At 41.3% G+C, this 12,237-nt stretch overlaps 1 protein-coding gene across 4 annotated transcripts in view; it reads left to right on the top strand.

Annotated features, from left to right (window-relative positions):
• Positions 1-12,237, top strand: part of LOC144781481 (phospholipid-transporting ATPase IC-like) — a 1,874,327-nt gene that overhangs the window by 239,603 nt on the left and 1,622,487 nt on the right. The gene's annotated exons all lie outside the window — the stretch shown is intronic.

Below are 12,237 nucleotides of genomic sequence, written 5' to 3'. Positions count from 1 at the left end.
GATGGACTTTAAGAAATGACCAAGCTGAATATAATGCCCTCTAGGGCAAAGTGAAGGGTTCTAAGTCTGCTGAGGCTTCTCAGGAATTGACATACTGCCATAGGAGTAACCACTATTGCCTGTATTCATGGGCTCAAACCAAAGGTAAAGCAAATAATGTGGCGTGAAGGCAAATTAGCATTTTGGCAATAAGGCAATTAACAACCAACCTTCTAGTCTCAAACACCACAGGCACATACACCTACTGACAGCCCACACCTACTTCATATGCCTTCTACAATTAATTTGTATGGACAAGGTGCTAATAACATAAAAAGGTAGACTTTGATTTCAGAGATTGTCATGTCGAATATTATGTTTTTTTTCCTTTCTACTCTAATAACATTATAACTGTTAAGTAAACATATGCAAAACTTAAAACTGGCAGGTGTCCATTCACAAACAACCCCTCTGTTTTTCGAAGAAAGTTTTAGTAAACTTTTTTTTAAATTAAGGAAACTGGCAAAAAACAACCAATTTCGCACAAGCTTTTCAAAACAACTGTTTTGATTAGTAAGATATTTTTTTCAACTGTAACTGTCTTAATAACCAGATAGGCATACAACTCTGGGGCCTGTTCTCCCTGTATGTTAATAAAATGAGAAAAAGTTTCTGGGTGTCAACATTGAATTTAAGTTTTACATTTCAATTGCTAGTAACTTATTTTGTACTCAGAAAGTATCAATTGGCTAAATATTGCTACTTCTCATTTAAATATTTTAAATCAGGCGTTATTCCCATTTGCCACCATTGTAAATTTCAAATTATTAATTGAAAAATAACAATTTATTCTGTAATTTATTTTTTTTAGATTGAAAAGAAAGTGATATTTTTTTTAAGTAGAGGTCATCTACCTAATTGTCAATTGAACAAGCGCTATCTCTCGTGAGGGAAGCGTCCCCAAGTTGCCCTCGAAAATAAGATTTCGTAAATTTTCATGAAACTTGTTTATGCAGTTTTCAAAATATCTTTTTCCCACACGGGCGCGGGATTCTACACCTTGTAATACCAGTCATTACCGTATTCTACACTCCATGACGCGGTGATTCCGAAAACCACAGCAAAAAAGACCCTGATGAAGGGTTTAGCCCAAAATGCATTGGGCAGAAATTACAACAGAATCATCAAAGTGATGTATACTATGAACATAATAGTACCATGATGAAATAAATTAAAAGAATTTCTTAAAACTGCATAAACAAGTCTCATGAAAATTTACGAAATCTTATTTTGGAGTGTAACTTGGGGACGCTTCCCTTACGAGAGATAGCGCTTGTTCAATTGATTTATTCACCCTCATAATCAGGAGGGTTCATCAATTAGCACCCACGAACTTTAACTTTGATTATCCAGTATAAACCAGGTGTGCGACTGTCCTTCTTCCAATTGGCTTTCACCTACCTAATTATCCCAGAGTTCATATGCTTCAAAGACATACACAAGGAGAAGTTTAAAAGTCCTCATCCAAAACAATTTTAAGAGAAAATGCCTAAAATGGTTCATTTTAAAGGGGATAATAGTTTGCTGAAATGATGATTGGTTTCAGAAGTCACTTGAAAGGTTTATTTGGGGATCATCTGAAACAAAAGTAAAAAAATATATTTATACTTTTAAAGCACATTTTTTCCCCAACATATTTGCAATAATAATTTCTTTAATTTCCTCAATATACTGCACTCTCTATTAAGATGTACCCCTAGACTCCACAGATTCACCCAGATCCCTTTGTGTAAGGGACCAAAAAGACTTATGTAAGGCGAGTCCTTTTATGCAAGATACCCTTCTTGACAACTGCTTTTGCAATCACAAATCGCCAGGCTCCATGTGTAGGACATTCCGATTTAAAGGTATGGATAAGAGAGTTGCACCTATTCTTGGACTGGGATCGTTTTTTTTAAAATATATATATTTTTATTAACCATGCTCAGAAGACCATACAGTACAAAGTACCACAAACAGTCCACATTTGGAGATATTGCAAAAAACAGCAGGAAGATAATCATGAGGGAACAACAATGGCAATCAGCAATTTCCATCCTCCTCACCCCTCCAAGTTTGTCCCAGATTTTCTGTACTTCCCCCAGACCGCCCATACTTTCATCCATTTTTTAGCACACCCCCTACTTTTGACTAGGATCCCTTTTGATGTTTTTGCCTTCGTCATAGCAAAATATCTTCAATAAGTTGCTCAAAAGTTTGAGCGCAGAATCCGAGGTTTGTAGGCATATGAGCAGTAATGGGCCACAGTTGGAAGAAGCTCGATATTGCATCCCACCCATAAACCCACATATGATTCTTCGCCATCTGCAATTCTGCTCAAAGAACAACCTTCTAGTAAACATGTGTAGCCTGAACCATTATACTCAATATTGTCTATTGGCACAGTTAGAGCTGTCATCCTTATGGCAGTCCTCCTCCAGACCTTTTGCCTGCTTACCTCTTCTTTTTGCTGTATCTTTTTGTTGGCTTTAGGTCTCTGAGCCCTTTACACTGTTGACCAATGCTAAAGGGCTTGTGTTTCTCCCCTAAACATGGTAACATCTGTGTATAACAATTGGCATATTTAATTTACTTGTAAATCCCTTGCAAAGTGGTATACAATATACCCAGGGCCTGTGAATTTAATACTATTAGTGGGCCTGCAGCACTCACTGTGCCAACCACAGAAGTAGCCTTTCAAACCTGCCTTAGGCCTGCCACTGCAGGGCCTGTGTGTGGTTACTGTCACTTCGACTTGGCATTAAAAACCCATTGCCAACCCTTAAAACTCCCCTTTTATTGCAAATAAGTCACCCCTAAGGTTGGCCCTAGGTAGCCCGTAAGGCAGGGAGCTGTGTAAGTAAAAGGTAGGATACTTACTTTTAAGTTTTGCATGTCCTGGTTTTGACAAGCACCCAAATGTGTTTTTCAGTACTGTGAGGCCTACTCCTCTCATAGGTTAACATTGGGACTTCCTTCTTTTAAGCTGTAATTCCTGATTTGAATGGAGTAGCTGTATAATGTTTTATATATTTGAATGGTAATGATAAATCCTCTTTACCAGTAAAGTTGAATTTAACATTAATATTTTAGAAATGTCACTTTTAGAAAGTGGCAAACATAACAAGACTAGGGACGGAGTGCTGAAACTTTTCAACCACTCACCCCCAGTCAATATGACTGGGGAAGTATGTTTCATTTGTTCCGCATTCTGTCCATCGTTTGTATGTCTTTTTCTTTCTCACCCTAAGTGACCGGGTATGCTCAGACGTGTGTCCTGGGCTCACTATGCCACTGAATTCAAGCTAGCGTAGCTGATGAGGAATGATACCCCGAAACCGGTCCCAGGAAGCTTGTTTCTGGTCCAGGGCGGACCTGGCTTGGTAATCCAGGCTGGACTGTTCCCAAGAGGAGCAGGGTCAAGACTGATTTGCACATAGCTAGGTTTCCACTGGGGTGGCATGGTTAGCAAAAGAACGATGGGTTTAACCCAGATCTGTTGACTGGGAATGAATGTTTGATTTGTTCTGATTCCGTTGATCATTTCTGTGTCTTTTGCTTTCTCGCCCAAAGTGCTCTGGGTATGTCCAGACGTAAGTCCCAGATTCACAGTGCCACTGAATTCAGGCTAGCCTGCCTGATTAGGGATGATACCCCAAAACCAGTCCCAGGATGTTTGTTTCTGGTCCAGGGAGGACTTGGCTTGGCAGTTCGGCTGGACTATTCCCATAAGACACAGGGTCAAGATGGATTTACATGTGGTTGGGGCTAAACTGGGTTGGTATGGTGAGCAAAGGAATTACGGATTTAACCCAGATGTCTTTACTGGGAGTGAATGTTTGATTTCTTCTGCATTCCATCTATCATTTGTGTGTCTTTTGTTTCTTGCCATAAGTGCGCCGGGTATGCCCAGACGTCGGTCCTGGGCTCACTGCGCTACTGAATTCAAGCTAGCCTGGCTGATGTGGGGTGATTGCCCAAAACCAGTCCCAGGATACTTGTTTATGGTCCAGGGAGGACCTGGCTTGGCAGTTCGGACTGGGCTGTTCCCATGAGGAGCAGGGTCAAGACTGATTTGTATGTGGCTGGGTCTAAACAAAGGTGGTATGGTGAGCAAAAGAATGGTGGATTTAACCCAGATCTCTTGACTGAGGGTGAATGTTTGATTTGCTCCGCATTCTGTCCATCATTTGTGTGTCTTTAATTTTTAGAAAGTGAACATTTCTCTGCTAATAAAGCTCTGTATGCCTGCAGACTGTCTCCAATACACATCTGAAGTGGATGACCGCTTCACTTTGTGCATTCGCTGTAGACAGCCCCAAACACAGAAAGGCTAGGTGTGTCTGAGCACTCATCTGCTTTCTGATGCCCGTTCCAGGGCAGAAAGGTAGGGAGGAGATGACATTTGCATTTGAATAGGCAGTGTCCTGCCCCACTCAAAGGGCTATTGACCCTCTACTGATAGTCTAGAGCCAGGGCTGGGAAGAAAGGAGCTCTTTGCACTTCAAAGACCATTCTTTGCAGTCACCCCCATTTCAAAGGCATAACTGGGTAAAAGTATTATGCCTCTGACCCTACCATGACAGTACACTACTATATCTGTGAAGAACTTCACCAGGATTGCTGTGCTGCTACAAGACTCACACTTTGCTGGACTGCTGCTCTGGAAGAACCGCTTTTCTGCTCAGCTGTGCTGCCTGTTGCCAATTGCTTGCTACCTTCTGACCTGCTGAGGAAAGTACTGTACCCATCTCACTTGAAACCAGAGTAATTCCAAGGGCTTGCCCCCTGTTCTGAAGTCTCAGGGCCTTCAAAGACTTCCTTTAACCCTGAAACAGCACCTGGACTCTGTCATATGTGAGCCTGCCCTGCCAAGAGGTGTCAGCCCAGTCCTGGGCCCTTGGAAGTGACTTTTCTGTGCTGAACCAGCAAAATCCATTCATCGCCGACTTTGCATCGATCTGAAAAGACACATCTCCCTTCGCCGATGCAGCTACTGCTCAAAATATCGCTTCAACGGAGTGTGGGGCTCGATGATGATGGACTGGTGGCTTGATAACAATGCATCGCCTGCATTGCACAGGGGTTAGTTGATGAAGTTTAGCTGACTACGCTGATTAGAACCGGCGCATTGCCTTCATCCAAGGCATCGACGAAGACTCATCCCGCTTCTGCTCCTCGCATTGAGTTATCGACATTACTCTTCCTCCACTCAAGGTACTTTTTTCTGTGGGACCTGCATAAGTCCTGTAGTTGGCCTGCGCTCCATCATGGTCAGCCTGAATTTTGGATTTACCCAGACTAGCACGATCAGATGTCCCCGGTTGTCACTTTTTGACTTTAAGCACTATAATTTCATTTGATCTTTAAAAATTCATAACTCCAGTTCTACTTATTGAATGTTTGTTGTTCTGGTCTTGTTTTACTCATAAAAATATGATCTATTTTCCCAACCCGGTGTGGATAATTTTTGTGGTGTTTTAAATGTGTTACTCTGTGTATGTGTGTGTTGCACAAATGCTTTATAAACAAAAATGGGGGGAGATGGAGGTAGACATTAGGTTCATCCTCCTGACTCTATAGATATTAACGAATCTGTAAATGACAGATCAGAGAACCTAACCGAAGGGAAGGGCTTCCGCTAAATGTGCGAAAAAATGCCCTTGAATCTAAGAAGAGAAAATTCTCTTCTTGAGTCCCCTCACTCACCAAGGGTTGACCCTAGGTGACATGCTTCATCATTGGGGCCATCTACTGTCTGGGGTGTGCAGCAACTTGCGGAACTACCTAGAAGCACTTTTTGTGAAAAAATGTGTAGTGCAGTGTTTGGGGGAGTGGTGATGGCGATGCTAAAAATACCTAGCTAGTGAGCGATTAATTTATTCCTGCTCCTAGTTGGTATGAATAAAAAGGGGTTAATAGTAGGGAGGAAGTCTAACTGTTATGTGTATACTGTCCCTAGTCAACATGTTTCGAGGTGTCCCCTAAACTTCTTCGTCAGGACCACATGGGGACCAGCCCCATGCGTACCACTCCGTGAGCAAAAATATATCCTATACTAAATAAATAATATAATAAAGAACAGATGCACACCTAATGTGTGAGCACCAAAATTAAATACATATGGTTGAAATCAGACTCGTAGTATCTGTTCAAGGAGATAAAATGACAAGGAGATTAGTACATATTGCCTGCCTACCTCTCACGTGGGCAGGTCTAAACCATATGCAGTGCTTAAATCAATGCGTTCCTCTATAGTTTGTGTCGGAGCACTTAGTAGTAAAAAATATTTAATAAGTGCTTGTATCCAATGTGACACCTTGGAACACATCGGACTACTCTATTGTGAGAAAGCATGGTTAATCGTTAAAAACACATCGGACTACTTTATTGTGAGAAAGCATTGTTAATCACTAAAAACATTGGCAAAAATAACTCTTGGGTAAACATTACAAGACAAAACAAACATATAAAAATACTGTTCACAATTTTTAATAACATACTTCTGTTTTGGCAATGCTGTGCCTCATGGACTGCCAGGGTAGAGGGGCTTGTAGTAACCCTAGAAGAATGTATATAAAGTATTTGAGTCAAAAGAAGGGCCATGGGTAAATGCAAAATACAGAATAGTTATTCCCCATAGCGTGGCCTGGAGTAAAAAACTAGCGTTTATCAGGGATCCTTGTTCCTGTTAGGGAAGAAAAGATCTTACTTGGCTCAGCACTCCTCCCCGTTCCTGGGCGGACCGATGTTGTTTAAATACTAGCAGGAAAAAGCCCAGTCATGCTCATATGCGAGTAGACTAGACTGCGGTTGTAAGAAAATTGCCGCCTAGTTTCGGAAATCTGTCAGCAACATTTTGGGAGGATCATTTTCAGAGTTGGAAAAATTTTTTATTAAATATTGGCATTATAAAAGTCGGGGATGAGTAAATAATATTTTTTTGTCCGCATTTTTTTAAATGATTACCGCAACTGAAAAAAGACTATGACAAAAAGAGAACATGAAAAAAAGAGGACATGAAAAAAGACTATGAATCTAGGTTAATGGCCATTTCATTATTGGCAGGGTTTGTGCGCTATATTGGAAGAAAAGGCCTGAATTGGTCCACCTCCAATATTTAGTTAAATGATTATCAATTAAGGTGTAGTTAGTGTGGTGTCAACCTGAGAGGAGAAACTGCTCCAAAGTCTATGTTTGATAGCAAGGCAGTAAGATTTAGACTGTTGCTTTGTGTGGTTGTGGATGCGGTCGTTCAGTAATTGCAAGTTCCTTGCATCATGCCAGGGGAATTATAAAATCAAATTGGGGTCGGGAGTGTACGTTTACCACTTAGAAGAACACAAGATTTTGTGAGACAACAACCCACACCGAGAAAATATACTATAATGGAAGAGGTACATTGACGATGTCTTTATGGTATGGAAAGGCGATGAATCTGAAGCAAACAAGTTCCTCCAATGGCTCAATCTACAGGACCCATTCCTAAAATTCACACACACCATGAGCAAATCAGAATTGGTGTTCCTAGATCTCAACATATATGCGGCAGAAGGGACTCTTAAGATTACCACTCACGCTAAACCCACTGCCAAGAACTGCCTACTACTTTATGACAGTTTTCACCCTCGCCACCTGAAAGAAAACCTCCATTTTGGCCAATTGCTCAGAAAAAGGGATTATGAAATATAGGCTAAGGACCTATCCAAAAAACCCTGCTAAAACCATCAATAAAGCAGAGAAAAGAGCAGCCAATAATCACAGCGACGCTCTTCTGGAAGCATATGAAAAAGAGGACAGAAAAAAAGACAAAATTACCCATCTGTATAACAACATTTAACATAACATTGGATAAAGTCTCTAAGATAGTAAGAAAGCACTGGTGCATCCTCAACAGTAGGAAACTAAATATCCCACTACCCATGTTCTCACATAAAAGAGGCAAGAATCTCAGGGACATCCAAGTACACACTCGCCTAAAATCCCAACTCAAAAACAACCAACAGGTAATCAGTACGTTACCCACAGGCCATCACCCATGTGGCAACTGCAGTGTGTGCCACCTAACTGCTACCACGAAGAAGGTGTCTTTCAACACAGGAACAACTTGGGATTTAAGAAATTTAACCACATGCCACTGCTCAGGGGTGATATACATGATCACATGTAGCTGTAACCTACACTATGTAGGCATGACTACTAGAAAGATCAGCACGAGAATATGCAAGTACCGTAGCAACATTAGGTGCCACAGGGCAAGCATGAGGATGACGGCACACTTTAATGAAAAGAAACACACCCCAAATGACATACGATGGGTAGTGTTAGAACATATGACACACTGTGACAATTTAGAACAGAAGCTCTTGGACAAAGAACAAAGATGGGTGCTTAAATTGCACACCGATACGACAGGGCTGAATGATATTATCCCATGGGGACAGTTCACAAGATGAACTACGCCTTAGGTACATTGGAGATACAGATATAATAATCCCGATACCACTCCGGGACTGTTTTATTTACATCTCAGATGAGAGGACCAGACGGTACTCAGATCACCTCCAAGAAAAGGTCCCACAAACAGACTCCCACGTGAGACCCCAAATTGCTTTTGTAATTCCACTGGCATGATGCAAGGTACTTGCAATTACTGAACGACCGCATCCACAACCACACAAAGCAACAGTCTAAATCCTATTGCCTCGCTATCAAACATTGGCTTTAGAGCAGTTTCTCCTCTCAAGTTGACACCACACTAACCACACCTCAATTGATAATCTTTTAACTAAATATTGGAGGTGGACCAATTCAGGCCTTTACTTCCAATATGGCGCACAAACCTTGTCAATAATTAAATGGCCATTAACCTTGGTTCATAGTCGTTTTTTCATGTCCTCTTTTTTTCATGTTCTCTTTTTGTCATAGTCTTGTTTCAGTTGTGGTAATCACCTCAAAAAATGCTGACAAAAAAATATTATTTACTCATCCCCCAGTTTTACAATGCCACAAATGTCATTAAAAAAAATTTCCAACTCTGAAAATGATCCTCCCAATATGATGCGGACACATTTTTGAAACTAAGGGGCCATTTTCTTACAACCGCGGTCTAGTCTTTACTCGCATATGAGCATGACTGGGCTTTTTCCTGATAGTATTTAAACAACATCGGGTTGAAGACACGCTAATATGCGGTCCGCCCGGGTACAAATAGGTGTCATTGATGGAGGAGTGCTGAGCCAAGTAAAATCTTTTCTTCCCTAATCAATCAATCAATCAATCAGGAACCCAGAGGAACCCAGGATCCCTGATAAACACCTGTTTTTTCCTCCAGGCCACGATATGGGGAATAACTAACCAGTATTTTGCATGGACCCATGGCCCTTCTCTTGACTCAAATACTTTATGTACATTCTTTTAGGGTTACTACAAGCCCCTCCACCCTGGCAGTCCATGAGGCACAGCGTTGCCATAACAGAAGTATGTTATTACAACTTGTGAACTGTATGTTTATATGTTTGTTTTGTCTTATTTGCTCACGAGTGTTTCTTTCTTTTTACCAATGTTTTAATCGATTAACCGTGCTTACTCACAATAGAGTAGTCCGATGTGCTTTTAACGATTAACCATGCTTTCTCACAATAGAGTTGTGCGATGTGTTCCAAGGTGTCACATTGGATACAAGCACTAATTAAATATTTTTTACTACTAAGGGCACCGACACAAACTAAAGAGGAACGCATTGATGTAAGCACTGCATATGGTTTGGACCTGCCCACATGAGAGGTGGGCAGGCAATATGTACTAATCTCTTTGTCACTTTATCTCCTTGAACAGATACTACGAGTCTGATTTCAACTGTATGTATAGTATAACATAACAGTTAGACTTCCTCCCTACTATAAACCCCTTTTTATCCATACAAACTAGCAGCAGGAATATATTAATTTCTCACTAGCTAGGTATTTTTAGCACCACCATCACCACTCCCCCAAACACTGCACCCCACATTTTTTCCCAAAAAGTGCTCCTACGTAGTTCCGCAAGATGCAGCACGCTCCAGACAGTAGCTGTCTGGGTTGCCCCCAATGATGAAGCATGTCACCTAGGGGCAACCCTTGGTGAGTGAGGGGACTCAAGAAGAGAATTTTCTCTTCTTAGATTCGGGGCATTGTTTCGCCCATTTAGCAGGAGCCCCTCCCTTTGGTTAGGTTCTCTGATCGCACAAATGCTTTACACATTGCCTCTTCAAATAAGCTTGACTGCTCTGTGCCAAGCTACCAGAGGGTGAGCACAGGTTATCTTTTAGTGTGTATGTAGCGTTCCCTGACTAGGGTGGTTGTTCATACCTCTGTCAACTAGAGATACAATTTCCAACAATCACCCCGAGTACCTCCTACACTTACAGTACAGTTAGCGAGCCTTGAATCTGCTCCTCTTGATCTGAGCAAAGCACTCTTGCCCATGGCCTCTAAGCCCTGGATCAGCATCAGCAAATATCCCATCCACCTGTTACTGCAGTAGGGTTCTGAAATCTCATACCAACAGCCAGAAAAATGTACCCTAATATACTGGATGTGTTCTAGCTGCCAAGACTCTCCCAGGTTTATTTAACATGCACTTTGGTAGTATCATTTAAGTAATTGACCCCAACACTAGTCCTCAGGTCTGCTGCAGGTGACATGCCGGACATGTGCTTTCCCGAATTCACCAGTGCACTACTCTCTGCCCCTAACATGTAGCAGTAGCTGCTGAACAGCACTCAGCTTGGTTGAAAGTATCACACATATGAAGTTGCCTTTGTGACCCCTGGCCGCAGAGGTGGAAAAATCAATGCCAAGAAGATCGGAGCGACTTTGCCCTCCTTGTTTTCAGCTCATTACACTAGCAGTGAATAATGGTATATTATTCATTAGTTGTGTAATAAAAACTCGAGCATCAGGTAAGATTTTATTTTTATGTGTTTTGTGTGCATGCTTGCTGGTTAGAGTGTGCATTTGTGAGAGAGAGTGTTTATGTGGTTAATGTGTAAGTGTTTGTGTATATGAGCATGTGCATGAGTGACGGTTAGTGATAGGTGTGGCAATACATGAGATTAAATGTCAGTAAGTGAGTATCAGTGAGTCCAGGTGAATGAGAATAATGGAGTGAGAGTAAGAGTGAGCACAAGCCACTGTGAGTAAGTAGGTGTGAGTTTGTCAGTGTAAGAATGAGTGACAATGTGTGAGTAAGTGTAAAACGGAGTGCAGGAGAGTAAACATTAATGACTACAAGTAAATGAGCATGATTAAAAGTGAGAAGGGAGACTAGGTGTGCGATAGTGAAAACAAATTAACATGAGTGAGGATGTGGTATTGTGCTTGTGAGTCTGCTTTTGGTCCTGGCAAAATACTGGTGTTGGCATACTGGAGGCAAATAGTAAACGGCATACTAGAGATAATACTTAATATCTGACACATCCATGGACAAAGGCTGTCACAAGCATACCGGAAGTAATTCTTGGAATGAGGCACCCATGGCAAAATGTCAATGCTAGCACATTGGAGGTGATTTTTGGCATGAAGGAGGACAGCAGTTGCATATAGGAGGGAGACCAACACGACAAAATGTTGGCCCTAACATTTAGGCGTATATTTTGACATAAGGGGTCATCCATGAAACCTGAATAACATTAATAGCAAACATCCAGAACTGGCATATTATATGTAATTGTTGGCATAATGGCAACCCATTGAATACAGGGGGCACCAATGGGGAAATGCTGGCCATGCCTGCCCCCAGTATTGGCATATGGGGGCACCCACATCACATTTTTTTTAAAAAGGGGTCAACTCCTGTGGAACATCAGGTTTCAATGTCTTGGCACACCATGAAAGAACTTATATATTTGACAAGTGCCCTTTCAGAAGCCATGACTTTGTAGCTGATTATGTGAAAAGTTTGCTTTAAAGTGCCCTATTTGACCCACTTTTCAAAGTTTTCTTGTGGGGTTACCTCTGAACCCATTTAAAAGAGCTCTGGTTCATTCACTTTGCTCAGTTTCAATGCAATTTAGGTTACGTATTCTATTACACCCCTACCACTCAGCACCCTAATATAGATGTATACAAAGACACATTTGTTTAGTATTTTTGTATTAATGACTCAGTAATAATGTAACATCAATTATGCCAATTATTGTGATATCATCTTGGTTAGGGTCAAGGGCATCAATTTTGT

The sequence above is a fragment of the Lissotriton helveticus genome, chromosome 9 (assembly GCF_964261635.1).
Source record: "Lissotriton helveticus chromosome 9, aLisHel1.1, whole genome shotgun sequence".
In the NCBI taxonomy this organism is placed as follows: Eukaryota; Metazoa; Chordata; class Amphibia; order Caudata; family Salamandridae; genus Lissotriton; species Lissotriton helveticus.
Note: the sequence above shows the minus strand (reverse complement) of the source record. Positions and strands in the feature narration are given on the sequence as shown.